We start from the raw sequence: 17,106 nt of genomic DNA, 5'->3' as shown, positions 1-17,106 counted from the left end.
TGGAGAGGCCCAGCAGGTGCCATGGGGCAAAACCCATTCAGTCCTGTGCACTTGGCTGACCCAGGTGCTCTGAACACTGTCCTCAGGCCCAAAGGGGATACAGATGGGGGGGCCTGGCACCAGCACCCGCCCCCATGACCCAGCCCTAATGGGCAGAGCCGCTGTGGGCAGGACCTGGCAGGCCGGCGGTACCCGGGGAACATCTGTGGAGTGGACGGTGAATGAGAGTCGGGTCAGTACTTAGTCCCATAAGGACATGCACGTGGACACAGATCAGTGCACTGGGGGGCCCTGGGAAGGGTGACACTGCCCAGGAGGGTCCTGGAGGGCCTGGGGCCCAGGGAGGAGAGGGCCGCAGCGCCAGCTCCTCCTCCTGCCACCCCCCCCCCCCCCGACCTCAGCCTCCAAGGGCATCACAGTGTCTCCAAATGCCTCATTAGCTGGGGGCTCCAGCTGCAGACCGGTGGAGCAGCTGGTGGCCCTTCTGACTCGTACCAAGCCTGGTGTTGGCCAGACCAAGTGTTGTCACGGGGAGAAGCCCATGAAGAAACCTTCCCTCCCGAGGGGGCCGTGCCTCTTCCTTTGCTGGTGTTCTCAAGTGCACGAGCCCCAGTCGGCTCCCTCATTCGAGCGTGTGGTTCACATTCAAGCCTGAGTCCATTGTCACCTTCAGCCCCTCCCCACCCTCACCAGACAGCCAGTGTGACCCCAAGGAACACGGATGATCCCATGGGGGCATGGCCTCTTATTTTAGACTAGGGGACAGAATTCTCAAAAAATCATAACCCACCCAGATATTGTGCCCAAAATTTGCTCCAAACACCTGGGTCCTGATGGTAATCACATCTGCACAATATAACTTCCCCAACCCTTCTCATTTGGGTATGATCGTGGTTCTGACCCCGTCACTTGGGTTCCATAAATGGGATTATTTCTTTAGGTTGACTCAGGGTTTCTGTACTCAATACCTTCCCCAAAGCGCCAGGAGAAATAGAGCCACAGCTGTGTGATGACGTGTGAAGGTGAACCTGTGCCATCAAAGTGGAGAAGTGGCCCCTTCCCTTCCTGCATCACCTGCCAGCCGCAGGGGCATGTGGGCCCCACAAGGGCATGTCAACTTTGCTCCTCCCCATGACCTCTGGCATGAGGGGATGTGAGGTCCCCAGGGGGCACTGGACTCCTGCTAAAAAATGTGAACGCGTGGGAGCACAGGCCTGGGGCCTGGGGGTTGGTGCTGCCTGGAGGCTGGCGGGGTGACCCTCCACTCGCCACACCTGTGCTGCACACCTTCCCAGTGGGTAGCTGAGGGTGTGTGGGCTTCTTCACCCAGGGTCTGCAGGCTTTATCAGAGAGGGCGTGCACACCTAGAGAGCACTGACTGTTCCCACGAAGCGTCTGAGGTCATATGAGCCGCTGAAGGCCCACGACAGGGAGACTGCGGGGTGGGGGGGTCCTCTGGGAGGCGGGCCTTGACTTGGGTTTTGAAGGATATCATAACCTGGATGCGTGACTGTGGGGGGACAGAAGGCCTTTCCAGGGTGCAGCGCTTCTGGCTGGAAAGGACACACAGACAAGCAAGCAGTGGGCTGGCCTTGCTGGGAGGAGGGAACGCAGGAGAACCCGCTGGGGAGTCTCCGACCCAGGCCAGGCCCAGGCAGCCCTGAGAAGGCAACACGATGGGCCAGTCTCCAGCCGAGCGCACGTGTGAGGCCCTCCTGGAGGCAGCGTGGCTTGAGGCTCAGGCTTTAACACCCAGCTTCGGAGATTTATAGCTGCATTTAGCTCCAGTGCGTCCCACATCATGAAGAGTGATTTACGGAGTGCTTTAACTCAAATACAGCAACTGAAAAATTAATCCCCAAGGCAAATGATTAAGTCTCAAAGGGGGATAAGATGCCTCATTTCTGAGGCCCTGGCTGCCCCCCAGGTTCTCCTCCTGGCAGGTGGTCTGCTACTCTCTGCCTGGGCCCCTGCAGGTGGAGGCTGCCCTTGGGCAGGCGGTGCGTCACCTTGGACAGCCATCAGGGCTCATCCTAGTTGTTAACGAAGCCTGTGGCCCAAAGGTTCTCCCCTGGAAGGGGGCCCAGAGACTGGACGCTGCCCATAATACAGTATGAGCAAGGGGCCAGCCAAGACCGGCGGGACTGCGACGTCCCTCTCCTGGGACCCAGGTCCAACGACCTCTGTGAGTCTGCTCTGGCAGCTGTAACAAAGTCCCACAGATGGGGCTTAAACACACACACTCGCTGTCCCCTGGTCCTGGAGGATGAAGCCTGAGATGCAGACGTGGGCAGGGCAGGTCCTCCTGGGGCCTCTCTGCATGTGTATGGACGGCCGTGCTCTCCTTGGGTCCTCATGGGGTCATCCCTCCATGCATGTCTGTGTCCTGATCCCCTCTTCTTTTAAGGACCCTGGTCACACTGGATCAGGACCACCCCAGTGACCTCCTGTTACCTTAATCACCAAAGGCCCCATCTCCAGATACAGCCACATTCTGAGGTGCTGGGGGGTCAGGACTCCAATATATGAATTCTGGGCCCCAACTCAGCCCATAACAGTCTGCAACACTTTCTCATCCTAGATGTTTGCCCAAACTCCTCTCCTGACTTTTTTTTGCTCGACATGATGTGTAGGGAGGGGCAGTGAGCCAAGGTCAGGACCCCCAGTGCCCCAGTCCTTTTACAAATCGCTTTGGGATCTTTGGCAAGACACGTCTCCTCTCTGTGCTGCCCCAGGCACTGTCAAAGGTCCCTTCTGCCCCTACACTCTTGGGTTTCAAGTCATCAGGTGGCTTTTGTGGGGTCCAAAGTTAGCATATGTGATGTGTCCCTGTGTTAGTGAAACAGACGCCTAGAACTGATGCCCCTAATGAGTGGGAGCTCAGCCCCAGGGGAGGTTATTTCTCATCCAGGAGAGATCCTGAGAAGTGGCAGCTCGCTTCCATGGGCTGATTCAGGGTCCCAGGTGCTGCCTTTTTCAACACGGAGCTTTCCAGTTTGGGCTCATCTGGTTTGGGCTCATCTGCATGCAAGTGCTGGATGGATGGAGGATGTGGATGCGGCTCTTGAAGGTTTAGAATGGGCCACGCTCCCTTCCGCGGCCAGAGCTCAGGCACACGGGCCAACGTGACCGGAGGGCATAGGCACCCGGGCCACGGTGTCCCGCTGTGTGCTGCAGAAGTGGAGGCAGCAGGCCTGGTGGACAGCAAGCCGGTGTGTGCAGGGAAGGTGCAATCTGAATAATGTGAAGGTGGCCCCTGAGAGGTTGGGGACACCGGCAGTGCAAAGTCCCCAGTTGGGTGACGGCCTCAACATGACCTCTCTGGGGCAGAAGCAGAGGGCATTAGTGGTCCGGGCTTGGACGCCACGACTCCTGGGTCCACGGGTGCCCCCCAGATGTGCGGCAGGAGGACAGAGCACCACGTCCACGACCGTCCCCTCAAGTCCTCCCAATCAGAGTCGCTCCTCCCCAACCCACCAGCCACTTGTGTGACACCTCCCATTCCTCCCGGGACCTCATCTCTGATGGCGTCCAAAGGGATTCCTCCTCACGCAGGCTCAAAGGTCAGCAGCCCAATCTCACAGCTACTTGCGTGTGGGTTTACAGAAGGTTCTAGAGCTGCTTCTCTCCTGTACTCTTTGGGTGCCGGGTTCCCTAAGACTCCCACTCTTGGCAATGAGTAAGAACTTTATTTTAATTAAGACTTTATATTTTGGAACGTTTTTAGGTTGACAGACAGAACAACAGGGCAGACAGTAGAGCGGATTCCCATATACACCCCCCCCCCCGCCCCGACCACGATTACCATTTCGCATTGCTGAGCTGCGTGTGGCGCAAGGGATGAGCCAGTGCTGATACGTCATCACGAACCGAAGGCCGCAGTTTACCCCAGGGTAACTGATGGTCACGCATTGAGCTGTACCTTCTGTAGGTTTTGCCTCACGCGTGACGACACATATCCAACATTACAGAGACACACAGAATAGCCTCACTGCCCTTAAACAGCCCCTGCGCTCCACCCGTTCATCCCTCCCTCCCCGCCCCCACCCTGACAACCGCTGATCATTTTACTATTTCTGTGCTTTTGCCTTTTCCAGAATGTCAGAGATGGAATCACACAGCTTTCTCAGATTGGCTTCTTGCACTAAGCAATACGCGTTTAGGGTTACTTCGTGTCTTTTTGTGGGTTGCTAGCTCATTTCCTTTTATAGCTGAATAATATTCTATTGAATGGATGTACCACAGTTTGTTTGAGGGGCATCTTGGTTGCTCCCAAGTTTTAGCAATTATGAATAAAAGCCGCCATAAACACGTATGGGGAACTGATCGTATCTTTACCAAGCCACGGCCATAAACATCTTGGCACCTGTTATGACTCATAAAGACCTAACAGCTTCTGTATTTCAAGGGCTCAGCTCAGTAGATACCAGGCAAGGCACCAAAAGCTTTATTCATTCACTCTACGTTTACGGAGTGCCTCCTGCATGCAGGTCCGTCCCAGGGGCTGCAGACAGAGCAGCTGATTGGTCTCAGGCTTGCATGAATTACATATTATCATAGAGTGAGTCCCTAGATAAGGGTTAAACCCAGGCCCATCCACCCTAAAATCCTTGCTACTAATGCCGAGAAGGGAGATTGGGTATAGGGGCTCCACATGGAGACTTCTGGAAGCATGGCAGAGCAGTGGAGAGGGAGCCTTGGGTCCAATTAGCAGCTCTGCCTTTGTGGCCCAACGTGGCACCAGGAGGGTCCTCAAGCCCATCCAGAGAAGCCAGGCCAGTAGCACTGAGGGTGAGGGCAGGGTGGCAATGAGGAACCTCTGCTTTCATGGTCATGCCTCCCCAAGATCCCATGTGCTTGGCCACCTCGCATTCATAGTCCCAAAAGATAAGAAGAAAGCCCCAATTGGCTCGAAGCACGGGTCCCTCTGGTCCCTAGATCCCAAAGGGGGCTGAGCCCGGGCCTGAGTCACTGCTACTATTTGAACATTCTCCCCCTTCAAAATGACAGTCTTGGCAAATATATTAAATGCCAATTGAGAATAAATGCCACCAGGAAATCTGATCATACTTCATCTTTTAAGCAAAGAAATGCTCCATGGAGCCAGGAATAAGGTGAAAGCAGGAGGGCAGACTCTGGGTCCAGTCTCTCTGGCACTCATATTGTTAGGGCACAGCTGTCCACCAAGAAGGCAAACGTCTTTCTGGGGGTTGGTTCAGAGGCATCTTCCATCCAGAGACGTGTTGAGGAGCAGCCCCTCTGGCTCCAGCAGGAGGCTCCCGAGGGTGGCTCCTCACTGCACACCTGGGCCTGCCAGCTTGGTACCACGGGGGATGCTCATATCTGCCCTCTGGACTGGTGGCACAGGGGGCTCCCGGCCAGCAGGTGCGGCAGGCGCCCCCTGTAGATGCCCAGCCCAGCGCGGTGGAGGCCTGGCACTGTTGCAGAGATGCTGACTGGGCAGGGTTCAGAGCTCAGGCTTGAGTGGGAATATCTGCGGGAATATCTGAGTTCAAATCCCAGCCCTGCCACCCTCAGCTGGGAAACCTTAAACAAATGACTCTCCCTCTCTGTGCCTTGGGTCCCTCATCTGTAGCATGTGGACAGTATCAAGTGCCCCACTCAGGGGGATTTGAGGAGGGTCCACAAGAACATTCCAGGAAGAAGGCAGCCCAGGGCTGGGTGCTCTGTGTGTCTCTCAGTCCACGGCCTCCCTCCCGGAGACCCCTGTAGTTCTGCAGAGAGACGGGCTCGATGCTAGGCCTGGAGTAAGCAAGCCGGATGAAATGGCTTGTCTGTCACTGTCCTGAGCAGGAAGTGAACAATAAGTCACAAGGTCAACAGGGAGGCACATGGTTTCATGGAGGATGTGAAAGAAACAGTAACATGGGTACACAGCCTCCTCTCCAAACTTGGCCTCCACGGTGGGTCTGCCCATCTCAGCACAGATGAGATGAGCCCGGGCATGCCTCTTGTGTCCCTTCCGTAAATTTCATGGGCTCTGTTTTTAAAATCAGGTTTAAGTTCACAGCCCACAGAGAAGCTGAACAAGTAGAGATCCCATACTCAGCACCTCTTTTTTCTTATACTGAGAGTAACACCATCAACCTACTGCTCTGCTTCTGGCTCCTTCCACTTAGAAGCACTTACATGCGATCGTCCCCTAGCAGGACACCAGAGCCACCTCATCTCTGCCACAGAGCCCCTGCACATGCCGGCATGGATGCTCCAGGGTTTATTGGACTCATGTCCTCCTGGGGGTGCGTGGGCTGTTTCCACGAGCTTGAACCTAGGCAAGCAGAGCTGCTGGGTGCAGTCCTGGCAGGGCAGAGGCTGGGGCAAAGGGCACTCACATAATGTTCAGTAGGAAGTGATGAGTTGTCCTCCAAAAAAGATGCGTCAGGACAGCCTCTCCCCAAAACGTAAGGGAGCCCCCACTGCCCACTCCACTTCTGCCCAAAAACAGACAGTCAGATGGAAAAAAGGAGAGATACTTGAGACAAAAGGGCCCCTCCTCGGGCCATCCACATGGCAGGATTTCACACCAAGTGGACTGGAACATCCAGCATCCTCATGGAGACCACTGGCCCCACCTCCCTTGTTGTTCTGTGTTAACAGCAACAGACGATCACAAACAGAAAAATTTAAATAGCTTCACTGTATCTTCAAAAAATATGAAATAGCTAGGGATAAGTTTGACAAAAGACTGGCAAGACATGTACACAGAAAACATCCAAACATGGTTGAGATGAGTGGATGAGCCAACGCCACGGAATGATTCCCATGACTTTGGGGCAATGGCTCTTTCCTGGCTGGGTCAGATGTCCATCCTCTTGCACATCACCTATGGACTCAGTGTGATCCCAGCAGGCTCTTTACAGAACATGACAAGCTGAACTGTTAAGTTCATCGGGAAATGTAAGCTATCTTGAATAGTTAAAATTTTTATTTTGACAAAGAACAAAGTTGGGGGACTGCCTCAAATTGTTTCTAGAACAATCATGGAGATGCAGCAATCAAGACAGTGGATGATAGGACAGAAAAGCAAGCTCAGGACTAGAGCTACATGCACCTGTGAACAACTGGTTTTTGACAGAGCGCAAAGGCAACTGACTGGTGGTGATGTCAGGGCTCTCACTTCCCCTGGGGGAGGCTGTGCCTGCCCCACCCCACTGTGACTCCTGGAGAAGCCTGGTTAGAAGTTTATCAATTTTATTGCTGCTCTCACAAACCAGATTTAGATGTCATTAAGTCTCTATTATTACTATTTTTTTTTTTACTTTCTATTTCATCAGTTGCTGTGATCTTCATTATTTTGTTCTGCTTATGTTGGATTTGCTCTTTTTCTTCCAGCTTCTCCAAGTGAAGCTGAGGCCATTGATTTGAGCAATTTCTCTTCTAAGCCAGGCATTCAGTGCTATAAATTTCCCTTAAGGACTACTTTTGTGGTGCTCTACACATGTTGGTGGGTTGTGTTTTCATTTTCATTCAGTTCAAATACTACTAATTTCCCATTTGATTTTTAGTTTGACCCATGAATTATTTAGAGAGTATTATTTAGTTTCCCAGTACTTGGAGGATTTTCCAGAGTTCTTTCTTTTATTGGTTTCTAATACAATTCTACCAGGGAACAAATTTGTAGGACTTGAGTACTTTTGAGTTTACTGACACTTATTTTATGACTCAAAACACGGTCTATCTTGATAATTGTGCCAAGTGCACTTATAAACAAAGTGCAGAGTTCTATAAATGCCAGTTAAGTCAAATTGGTTGATGGTGGTGTTCACATTTTCTATATCTTAACTGATTTTCTGTGTACTTGCTCTATTGGTTATTGAAAGAGGGATGTTGAAGTAGCTGATTATAATTGTGGATCTGTTTCTCCTTATAGGTCTACCAATTTTTGCTTTGTGTATTTTGAAGCTCTGTTATTAGATGCATACATGTTTATGGTTCTTATGTCCTTCTATAGAACTCTTATAACTCTGTTAACATTTTATTCTGAAATACACTTTAATACTAATATGCCCATTATAGTTTTCTTTTGACTAGTGTTGATGTGGTACAACCTTTCCACACTCTGGCTTTTAACATATCTGTGTCTTTATAATTAAGGTGTGTTCCTTGGAGGCAAGCATCTTGCTTTTTCATCCAACCTGATAATTCTGCCTTTTAGTTAGGGCGTGTTTGTACCATTTACATTTAATGTGATTACTGATATGGGTAGGTTTCACTCCATCTTCTATTTATTTTTAATTTGTCCTTTATGTGTTTTGCCTCCCTTTTAAAAAGAGTTTATTTATTTGACAAAGAGAGAGGAAGAGAGAGCATACAAGTAGGCAGAATGTCAGAGGGAGAGAGAGAAGCAGACTCCTCACTGAGCAGGGAGCCCAATGCGGCACTTGATCCTAGGACCCTGGAATCATGACCTGAGCCAAAGGCAGACACTTAACCAACTGAGCCACTCAGGTGCCCTTTGCCTCCCTTTCTTTCCCTCTTTTCCTGCCTGTGTTTGGGCTGAGTTTTTTCACAATTTCATTTTATCTCCTCTGTCCCCTTATCAGCTATATTTTTAAAAAGATTAACTTATTTGAGAGAGAGAGAGAGAGAGAGAGAGAGAGAGAGAGAGAGAGAAGCAATCATTGGAGGAGGGGCAGAGAGAGAGAAGAATCTCAGACTCCCCACTCAGTGAAGAGCACAACTTGGGGCTTGATCCCATGACCCCGAGATCATGAAGATCATGACCTGAGCCAAAACCAAGAGTCAGATGCTCAATCGATGAGCCACCAAGGTGCCCCATTAGCTATATTTTTTTGTTCTGTTATTTTAGTAGTTGCTCTAGGAGTACACATCCTTAACTTATAATCAAGTGATGGTCTATTGCCTCTTACATAGTATAAGAATCTCACAGTAGGATATGTTCATCCCTCTCCTCCCAGCTTTTGTGCTATGGTTAGCATGCACATTACCTTCTCCTACATTATGATTCCCAAACTACATTGTTATTTCTCTTTAAAGCAAATCACTTTTAAAGAGATTTAAACAGTAAGAAATGTCTTTACACAGTCTTGTAGCTACCATTTATGATGCCCTCCTTCCTCTGAGTATTTCCATCTGGTGTCATTCTCCTTTTAGCTGAAGGAAGCCCTTTGACGTTTCTTATAGTGCGGCCTGCCAGTGATGAAGTCTTCCAACTTTTGCATTTCGAAGAAGTCTTTATTTTACCTTTGTTTCTGAAGTAGCTCTGTTTTTCTTCCCTGTTAGTACTTTAAAGACACGTCTCTGTGCCTTCCCACTTGCACTGTTTCTAACACTGGATCTGCTGTCATTCTTGTCTTTGTTCTTCAAATGGAATGTGTCTTTTCCCTCTCTGGTGGCTTTTAAGATTTTTATCCTTATCACGGATTTTGAGCAACTTGAAAACTGTGTGCCTTGGTGTATTTTTTTCCTTCTAATATGTCTTGAGTTTCTTGCATCTGTGAGTTCATAGTTCACTTGCAGTTTGGAAATACTGTCATTATTTCTTTAAATATTTTGTCTTTCTCCCTACATGATTATCTCCACTTTAGGAACTTATACTTACATGTTAGGCTGCCTGAAGTCCTACAGCTTGCTGATGCTGTTCTTTTTTTATTTTCTTAAGAAATGATTCTTTTTTTCTGTGTCTCCCTTAGATAATTAGTGTTTGTTTTCTTAAGACTTGTTTATTTGAGAGAGTATGTACAAGCAGGCAGAGGGACAGAGGGAGAGCAAGAAAAAGAATCCTCAAGCAGATTTCCTACTGAGTGCAGAGCCTGACATAGGGCTTGATCTCACAATTGTGAGATCATGACCTGAACCAAAACCAAGAGTTGGACATTCAAACGATCGAGCCACCCAGGCACCCCTCCCTTGGGATAGTTTCTGATATTACTTCTTTAAGTTCATTGTCCTGTTCTTCTGCCAATGTCTGATCTGTCATCAATCTCATGGTGTGTATTTTTCATTTCACTGTAGTTTACATCTCTGGAAGTTTGAGTTTTAAAATTAAACATTTTTAAATTGCGGTAAAATACACATAACAAAATTTCTCATCTTAACCATTGTAAGTGTGTTAGTTCAGTGAGTTTTTTTAAAAAAATTCATGTCTCTATTCACCAATGGAATACAGTTATAATGATTATTTAATATCTTTATTTGCTAACTCTAATGTCTGTGTCAATCCCTGGTCAGTTTTCGTTCATGATTTCACTCCTGACTACGAGTTGTGTTTTCTGCTTCTTTGCATCCCCGGGAATTTCTGAATGGATGCCAGACATTGCAAATTCCACTTTCAGGGTACTGGATATTTTTGTAATTTCATAAATATTCCTGAGCTTTGTTTTGGGTGCAGTTAAGTTACCTGGAAATGATTAGATGTTTCATGTCTTGCTTTTAAGATCTGTAAGGTGAGATCAGAGCTATGATTAGTCTAAGACTGAAGGCTCCCAAGTGAAGGCAAGGCCCTTCTGAGTACCCTTCCCAAACTGCATGAATCACAAGGTTTTTTTTGGTCTGGTTAGGTAGGAAGAGGCACTACCTATCCATCTTGTATGGACACTGAGTGAGGAAGGCTGGGGCAATCACAGGGCTTGTCTCCTCTGTCTTTCACTGTTATTGTCACCCAATGCCGAGTCTTCACATTCTTGCTTTTAAAGATTTACTTACTTATTTCAGAGAGAGAGAATTCGTGCATGCATGTGATCAAGCAGAGGGAGGGGCAGAAGGAGAGAGAGAGAGCGTATCCTGAAACAGACTCCACGCCCAGCACAAAGCCAACACAGGGCTCGATCTCACAACCTGAGCTGAAATCAAGAGCTGGACACTTAATCAACTGAGCCACTCAGGCACCCCTACTTTTACAAGTTCACACATTTTGTCTAACTTTTGGTTGTTTCCTGTGGAAAGGCAAATGCAGCCTCTGTTTTCCCATTATGGCCACAAGCAGAAGTAGGCATTCTTTTTAATTTTTAATTTTATTTTTTATGGAAAATTTCAAACATAAACAAAAGTAAAGAGAAGCACCATCACCATAAACCCCATGGCCCTTCCTGAAATTTCCACTATCATCCATTTTGTGGCATTATTCTTCTTAGACCAAAATCACACTTCCTTATTTTTAATTCACACTACCTTGTTTCTCATGGTGCTGACCCCAGATGGGAATAGAGAAGCACCACCATCCCAGGAGAGTGACTATTCACTCCTGCGTGCCCTCCAACCCTGCCTCAGGATCACTGGGAGTGAGGTGGCCCCTACAGCCTGAATGCCAAGACTGTTCACTTGGACTTATTGTGAAGTCTGTAATCACAGTTCACAAAGACACAGGTGATCACTGATCTTGAAAAAGGAAGAAGAAATGATTGTTATTCTCGACAGACTGAGCCTTGCCCCACCCCCTCCTCCCACTCCTGCATTCATGGACAGCATGTACCTGGCGAGACACCAGCTCACGTGGATGCTGTGAGATCAGATGTGGGCCATTAACAAGTAATTCATTTACTCTCCATCATACCCACTTAGCAATCTCTTCTCTATTTCCTGTTTGGAGACCTTTGGCTCCATCAATCTGAATAATTGATTTGAGCAGAAAGCCTTAAACTTTCGAAGCTTTTGAAGTCCCTCATTAATTACCTGGACAGAAAGAATCTTTACTCGGCTACACGGCTGCTGAACACGATCAAAGAAACCCAGTAGAGGTGCTCCTTGGTTAGCCAGATGTACCATTTTCCTTCACGGATGGCAGTATGCTTCTGGAACTTTCTCAGAAGCTGCTGAGTACCACTACCATTTTCAAGGGGGAGGGAGGGTGCTGCCCTCCCACCCATCAAGCACACTTGGCTACAACTGATGGAAAGTTGTCTGTGAAGCATCTTTTATTGGGACGCTGTTATGGGCTGGACCTTGTGCCTCCACCTTGCCTCACTGAAATCATGCTGATGCCCTACCTTCAGCACCTCAGAATGTGACTGTATTTGGGCCAAAGCCTTCAAAGAGGTTGTCTAAAGCCTAACATGAGGCTGGGCCCTAACCCAGTCTGACTGGTGTCCTTACAAGAGGAAATTGAGACGCTCATGGAGACAGTAGGGGTGCGCATGCACAAGAGAAGACCACCTGCAAGACAAGGGAGAGAAGCCTTGGAGGAAACCCTCCAGCCTCCAGGACTGTGAGAAATGACTTTCAGCCACATAGTCTGGGATGTTTAGCTATAGCAGCCTGAGCTGATAGGACAGGGGCTAAGCTCCGTGCCCACCGTGGGGATGGCAACAAGGCTACAGTCACTGGGTGTGTATCTTCCTGCCAAGCATTTTAAAACGAGCCAAACTATTCAAACCAAAACACTGTGAGGAGACAGGCCAGTGAAAAGTGAGCAATGAGTCTAGACTAGTGAGATGGGTCCAGGTAGTTCATTCCTGGGAACGGAAGCACATGCATGAGGGCCTGTGAGGCCAGGGGGAGGCGGCTGCAGTAGGATATCCATCCTGGCTGGGATGGTTTCTGCTAAGGGGTCCGAGAGATCTCCCAGCAGGAAAAACCTAGAAATCAGCTCCCCCCCACCCCCTGCAGCTGTGGCCTCTTGCTGGGAGGTTTGCAACCCCGGAGGCTGGAGGTGGGGATCCTCCGGATGGAGATGCTGTCTCCAGCCCCAGGGCAGACCCTACTCCCTCTTTGAAAACCCCGACCCTGAGGTTAAGGAGAGGAGTCAGGAAAAGGCAGGGCTGTGAAAGAAACTGAGAGCTGAACTTCCTTCCCTCTGCCTCATCTCCCTGAAAGTGCCGTGCAAGGAACTCCTGTTTAATAACCTAGGAAAAACACTAAAGGCGATTTACTGGGTCCTGGGAGGTGGCTGCGATCCCGAGCTCCGCGCAGTCGGGAGAGCGCCTCATTACCGGGAGCCCCTCCAGCGACGGAGGAAGCTCCTGCGTTTGCCCAGAGCCGGCTCGGGTGGGGGTGGGGGCGGGGACGGGGTGGGGGCTCGGGTGGGGGCGGGGTGGGGGCTCGGGTGGGGGCTCGGGTGGGGGCGGGGGTGGGGGCCACCACGGCTCCTTCCAGGGCGACCCTCGCAGCCCCGCCTGCCCGCTTCCCCCGGGTGTGACCTCCAGGGCCTGCTCCGGGCACCACCCCACCCGACAGCCCCTCCTTACCTTGCTCCCGCCCCGGAGGGGACACGGCCAGGGGCCCTACCCCAGCTGGTGGCCAGGGACCCGGAGCCGCGGGCGAGGGCCTCTTCTCGGGGCTCCGGGTGGCGCCTGTGGGGTTCCTGCTCCTCCCCTGGGTGGCTGCCGGGATGACCCACGGAGGGGCCCCGGGTCCAGCAGCGCCGCGGCTCGGGGGCTCCGGCTTCCTAGGGCCTCGCCACGTGGTCCCCGGCTCGGTGCGCAAAGGACACGCCCTCTCTGGTCACAGGACTCCCACGTGACCGAGCCCCGACCAGTCAGAGCTCCCCATTTCCCAGACCACAAGGACACGCCCTCTCCAGTCACGGGAACGCCCACGTGACACAGCCCTGGCCCATCCGAGGCTCCGGTTTCCCAGGCCACAGTGATTGGTTTGCGGTGCTCATGTGACCCACGCCAGGCCAATCAGGGCGCTGCCTGGCTTTTTTGGCTAGATCCCGGGACAGGTGGTCCTGGTTTTTGGGGGAGTTGGGGTGTGGGATGCCACGTGGACGCCGGGCAGGGTCCCGGCTCTGGGGGGGGGGTCGGGCTGCGTCTGGAAGGGGAGCCAGTCAATGAAAGGAGGGACAGAGCCACACTCCGGGACCCCCTGCAACCAGCCTGCCCCCCCACCCCCCGGACCCCTGCAACCAGCCTGCCCCCCCCACCCCCCGGACCCCTGCAACCAGCCTGCCCCCCCCACCCCCCGGACCCCTGCAACCAGCCTGCCCCCCCCACCCCCCGGACCCCTGCAACCAGCCTGCCCCCCCCACTCCCCGGAACGCTGCAACCAGCCTGCCCTCGGGGACCCACCCCTAATTGTTGGGTCCCCGGCATGTTACCCACTAATTAAGCGTCGGCTGTTGAGTCGGCCCTGACAGCCGTGCTGTTTCCTGACCTATAAAAGTAGCAGCGTCATGTGGCTTCCTTGAATGCTGAGGGGACTTCTGTCACTGGCTGCTGAAAGGCCTGATCGAAAGCAGATCCCGTGGGATGCTGCGCTGAGCCGCTGTGCCCCCAGACTTTGAAGCCCTTCCTTCCTTTAGATCTTGACGGGGTTTGCCAGAGGCTCGGTGCTCCTGTCCTAAAATTATGTCAGCTCCCTGACAGGGAGGCTGAGGCCCCAGCACCACCCCCAGGTGGGCAGCTGCCTGGCTCTCTGTAGGAGAGGAGGTCATGGGCACCCTGTGTCTGCTCCCATCAGCGCGCCCCCCCCCCCCCTCCCCGGAGCGGTCCTGAGCAGCCTGCACCTGCATTTCTCTGAGCTGTGCCGAAGGCCGCAGGCTGTGCGGCGTCCTTCCCAGCCACTGCAGCTGGCCGGCTTCTCAACGGGGAGCCCCAAGGGGTGTCCCTCCAAAAGGGCCAGAGAGCACTGGAGACCCCCACAACTGGTGCTCACTCACTCACTCTCCCCACCCAGGGCCTCCAGTGTGGTCCTCTTTCGGAGCTATCAGTGTGGTCCCAGGGATGCAGACCCTGTTTGTGGCACATAACCGAAGACAGAGACCAGTGACTGGATCCCAAGTAGGGGATGGGGGGGTGGGAGGGAGGGAGAGACTGCAGGACAAGACATCCCCCCCCACCCCGCGAACCATGTGTTCCCCACAACTCTCTAGTTCTGCACGCGGGAAGACATGCTGATGGCCAATAAGCACAGGGGTAGATATTCTGAATACTGAGTTGTAAGATAAATCCACATTAGAGTCCCAGGAGACACCACTGCACGGTGGTCAGCATGCCCACAGTGAAAAGATGGACCATATGGGGCATTGTAGGGGTGTGGGGGAGCTGGAACCAGGGACACCCCACTGGGGAAATGCAACATGGTGCAGCTGCTTTGGAAGACATGGTTGCAGCGCGTTAAAAAGTTACACATTTATCGGGCAGCCCGGGTGGCTCAGCGGTTTAGTGCCGCCTTCGGCCCAGGGTGTGATCCTGAGGATCCGGGATCGAGTCCCGTGTCCGGCTCCTTGTGTGGAGCCTGCTTCTCCCTCTGCCTGTGTCTCTGCCTCTCTCTCTCTGTGTCTCTCATGAATAAATAAATAAAATCTTAAAAAAGAAAGTTACACATTTATCTACCATATGACCCAGTTCCCCTTTGAAATATTTATCCAAGAGAGACAAAAACATATGACCTGAACACGGGCATTTACACCACCTTTCCACAGCGCCCCGAGGGGACACTGTCGAATGCCCATCAGCGGGAGGGTAGTTAACCAAATCGTGGCACGTCCATGCAATGGAACATTGCTCCGAAATACCGAGGAATGATCAGAATACTCAATTCTCAAAACAATTACTCTGAGTGAAAGAAATCAAATCAAAACAAAGCCTAGACCATATGATTCCGTTTATGTAAAATTCCTGAAAATGTAGACTATAGTCCCAGAAAGCTGAAGAATGGTTGCCAAGGAAACGGGGAGGGGGGGAGCAGGAGGTGGTGTCACAGGAGCGCAGCAAACCTTTGGGGCAGTGGATTTATTACCTTGAACTTGGTGATGGTTTCGTGAGGGCACGTGTATGTCAAAACTTTTAATATTGTACAATTTAAATATGTGAAGTTTATTGTATGTCGATTATACTTCAATAATGTCTTTGAAAAAAATACATCCTCACACTGGGTCACAGAAGCCACTGGAGAGGCAGCCCCACGTGGGGGCAGGTGGTGTGAGTATGAAAAGGATACAAGAGAGTGGGACCAGGATATGGAGAATGACCTCTCAGTGGCCCCTCCAGTGTTGACCAGATCACATTTCAAAGTTCCACGTCCCCTGCCAGCCCCCTGCTCCTGGGGGAGGGAGGACGGGAAGCATTGCTGCTTCTGCCCTACACCCATCACACAAGAAGAACCCATTCTGCGTTCCATCTTAGCATCTGCAAAGTGCTTCTTACTCCGGGGACTTGGGGGCATGCCCTCTCCCCTGCTAGCAGCACTCCCCACCGCTCTGCAGTGCCTGGGCCGACATCCTAGGGCATCCCGCTCAAGCCCTGATCTCTGCACCCTCCCTGGGGCTGACCCCACTGTGCCAGGCTTGCTCTCACCACCAACTGTAACACGTTTCTTGGCTCCAAGGTCTGCCTTGTCTTGTACCTCTGCTCTCAACCCAGATTTCCAAATTCCCACGTCTGGTCTCCTAAAGCCGGGACCCAGGTGCAGCCGAACCCCCCCTCCCCCTGCCCACTCCAGATTAGCACTGATGGAGACCTCAGGCAGCACCTTCTTGTCCATGACCCCACGGCCCACAGTGCTTATGGGGTCTCCCTGCCCAATCCCACTAGATCCTGCCTCAGTTTACCGCGGCTGACCAGTCTCCACCACACACTTTGTCTGGGGTCTTCTCACTGGCCCCAGGCTGTTCTGGTCCTTAGGAATGCCTTGGTGTACAGTGCTGGGCACTCCACACCCATCATGCTAGGGAGCTAATGTCACAGGCTATAAATCCCTATTTCCCCACATGGGGTGGCATGTGGGGGGCGCAGGGGGCTTTGGAGGCAGGAGAACAGGCCAGCTTCATGCCCACCTCTGCCCCATTCCTGAAACTGCAGCTTTGACTCCTGGCCCCTAGTTCCTCCCACATTCACAGGTTTTCAGTCTGAGAGGGGACTTCTGACCATCATTCCTCTGCTTACGAGGGGCGCCTGGCTCTCTTCAATAAATGGTGCTGCGAAAATTGGACAGCCACGTGCAGAAGAATGAAACTAGAATTCTCCTACACCATACACAAAGATAAACTCAAAATGGATGAAAGATCTAAATGTGAAGCAAGATTCCATCAAAATCCTAGAGGAGAACACAGGCAACACCCTTTTTGAACTTGGCCACAGCAACTTCTTGCAAGATACATCTATGAAGGGAAACAAAAGCAAAAATGAACTATTGGGACTCAGTCAAGATAAAAAGCTTCTGCACAGCAAAAGAAACAGTCAACAA

At 51.5% G+C, this 17,106-nt stretch overlaps 1 protein-coding gene across 5 annotated transcripts in view; it reads right to left on the bottom strand.

Moving 5' to 3' along the window:
* The window catches only part of SHANK2 (SH3 and multiple ankyrin repeat domains 2), a 480,960-nt gene that overhangs the window by 61,117 nt on the left and 402,737 nt on the right, over positions 1-17,106 (bottom strand). The window lies entirely within an intron of this gene.

The sequence above is a fragment of the Canis lupus genome, chromosome 18 (assembly GCF_003254725.2).
Source record: "Canis lupus dingo isolate Sandy chromosome 18, ASM325472v2, whole genome shotgun sequence".
NCBI classification, from domain to species: Eukaryota; Metazoa; Chordata; class Mammalia; order Carnivora; family Canidae; genus Canis; species Canis lupus.
Note: the sequence above shows the minus strand (reverse complement) of the source record. Positions and strands in the feature narration are given on the sequence as shown.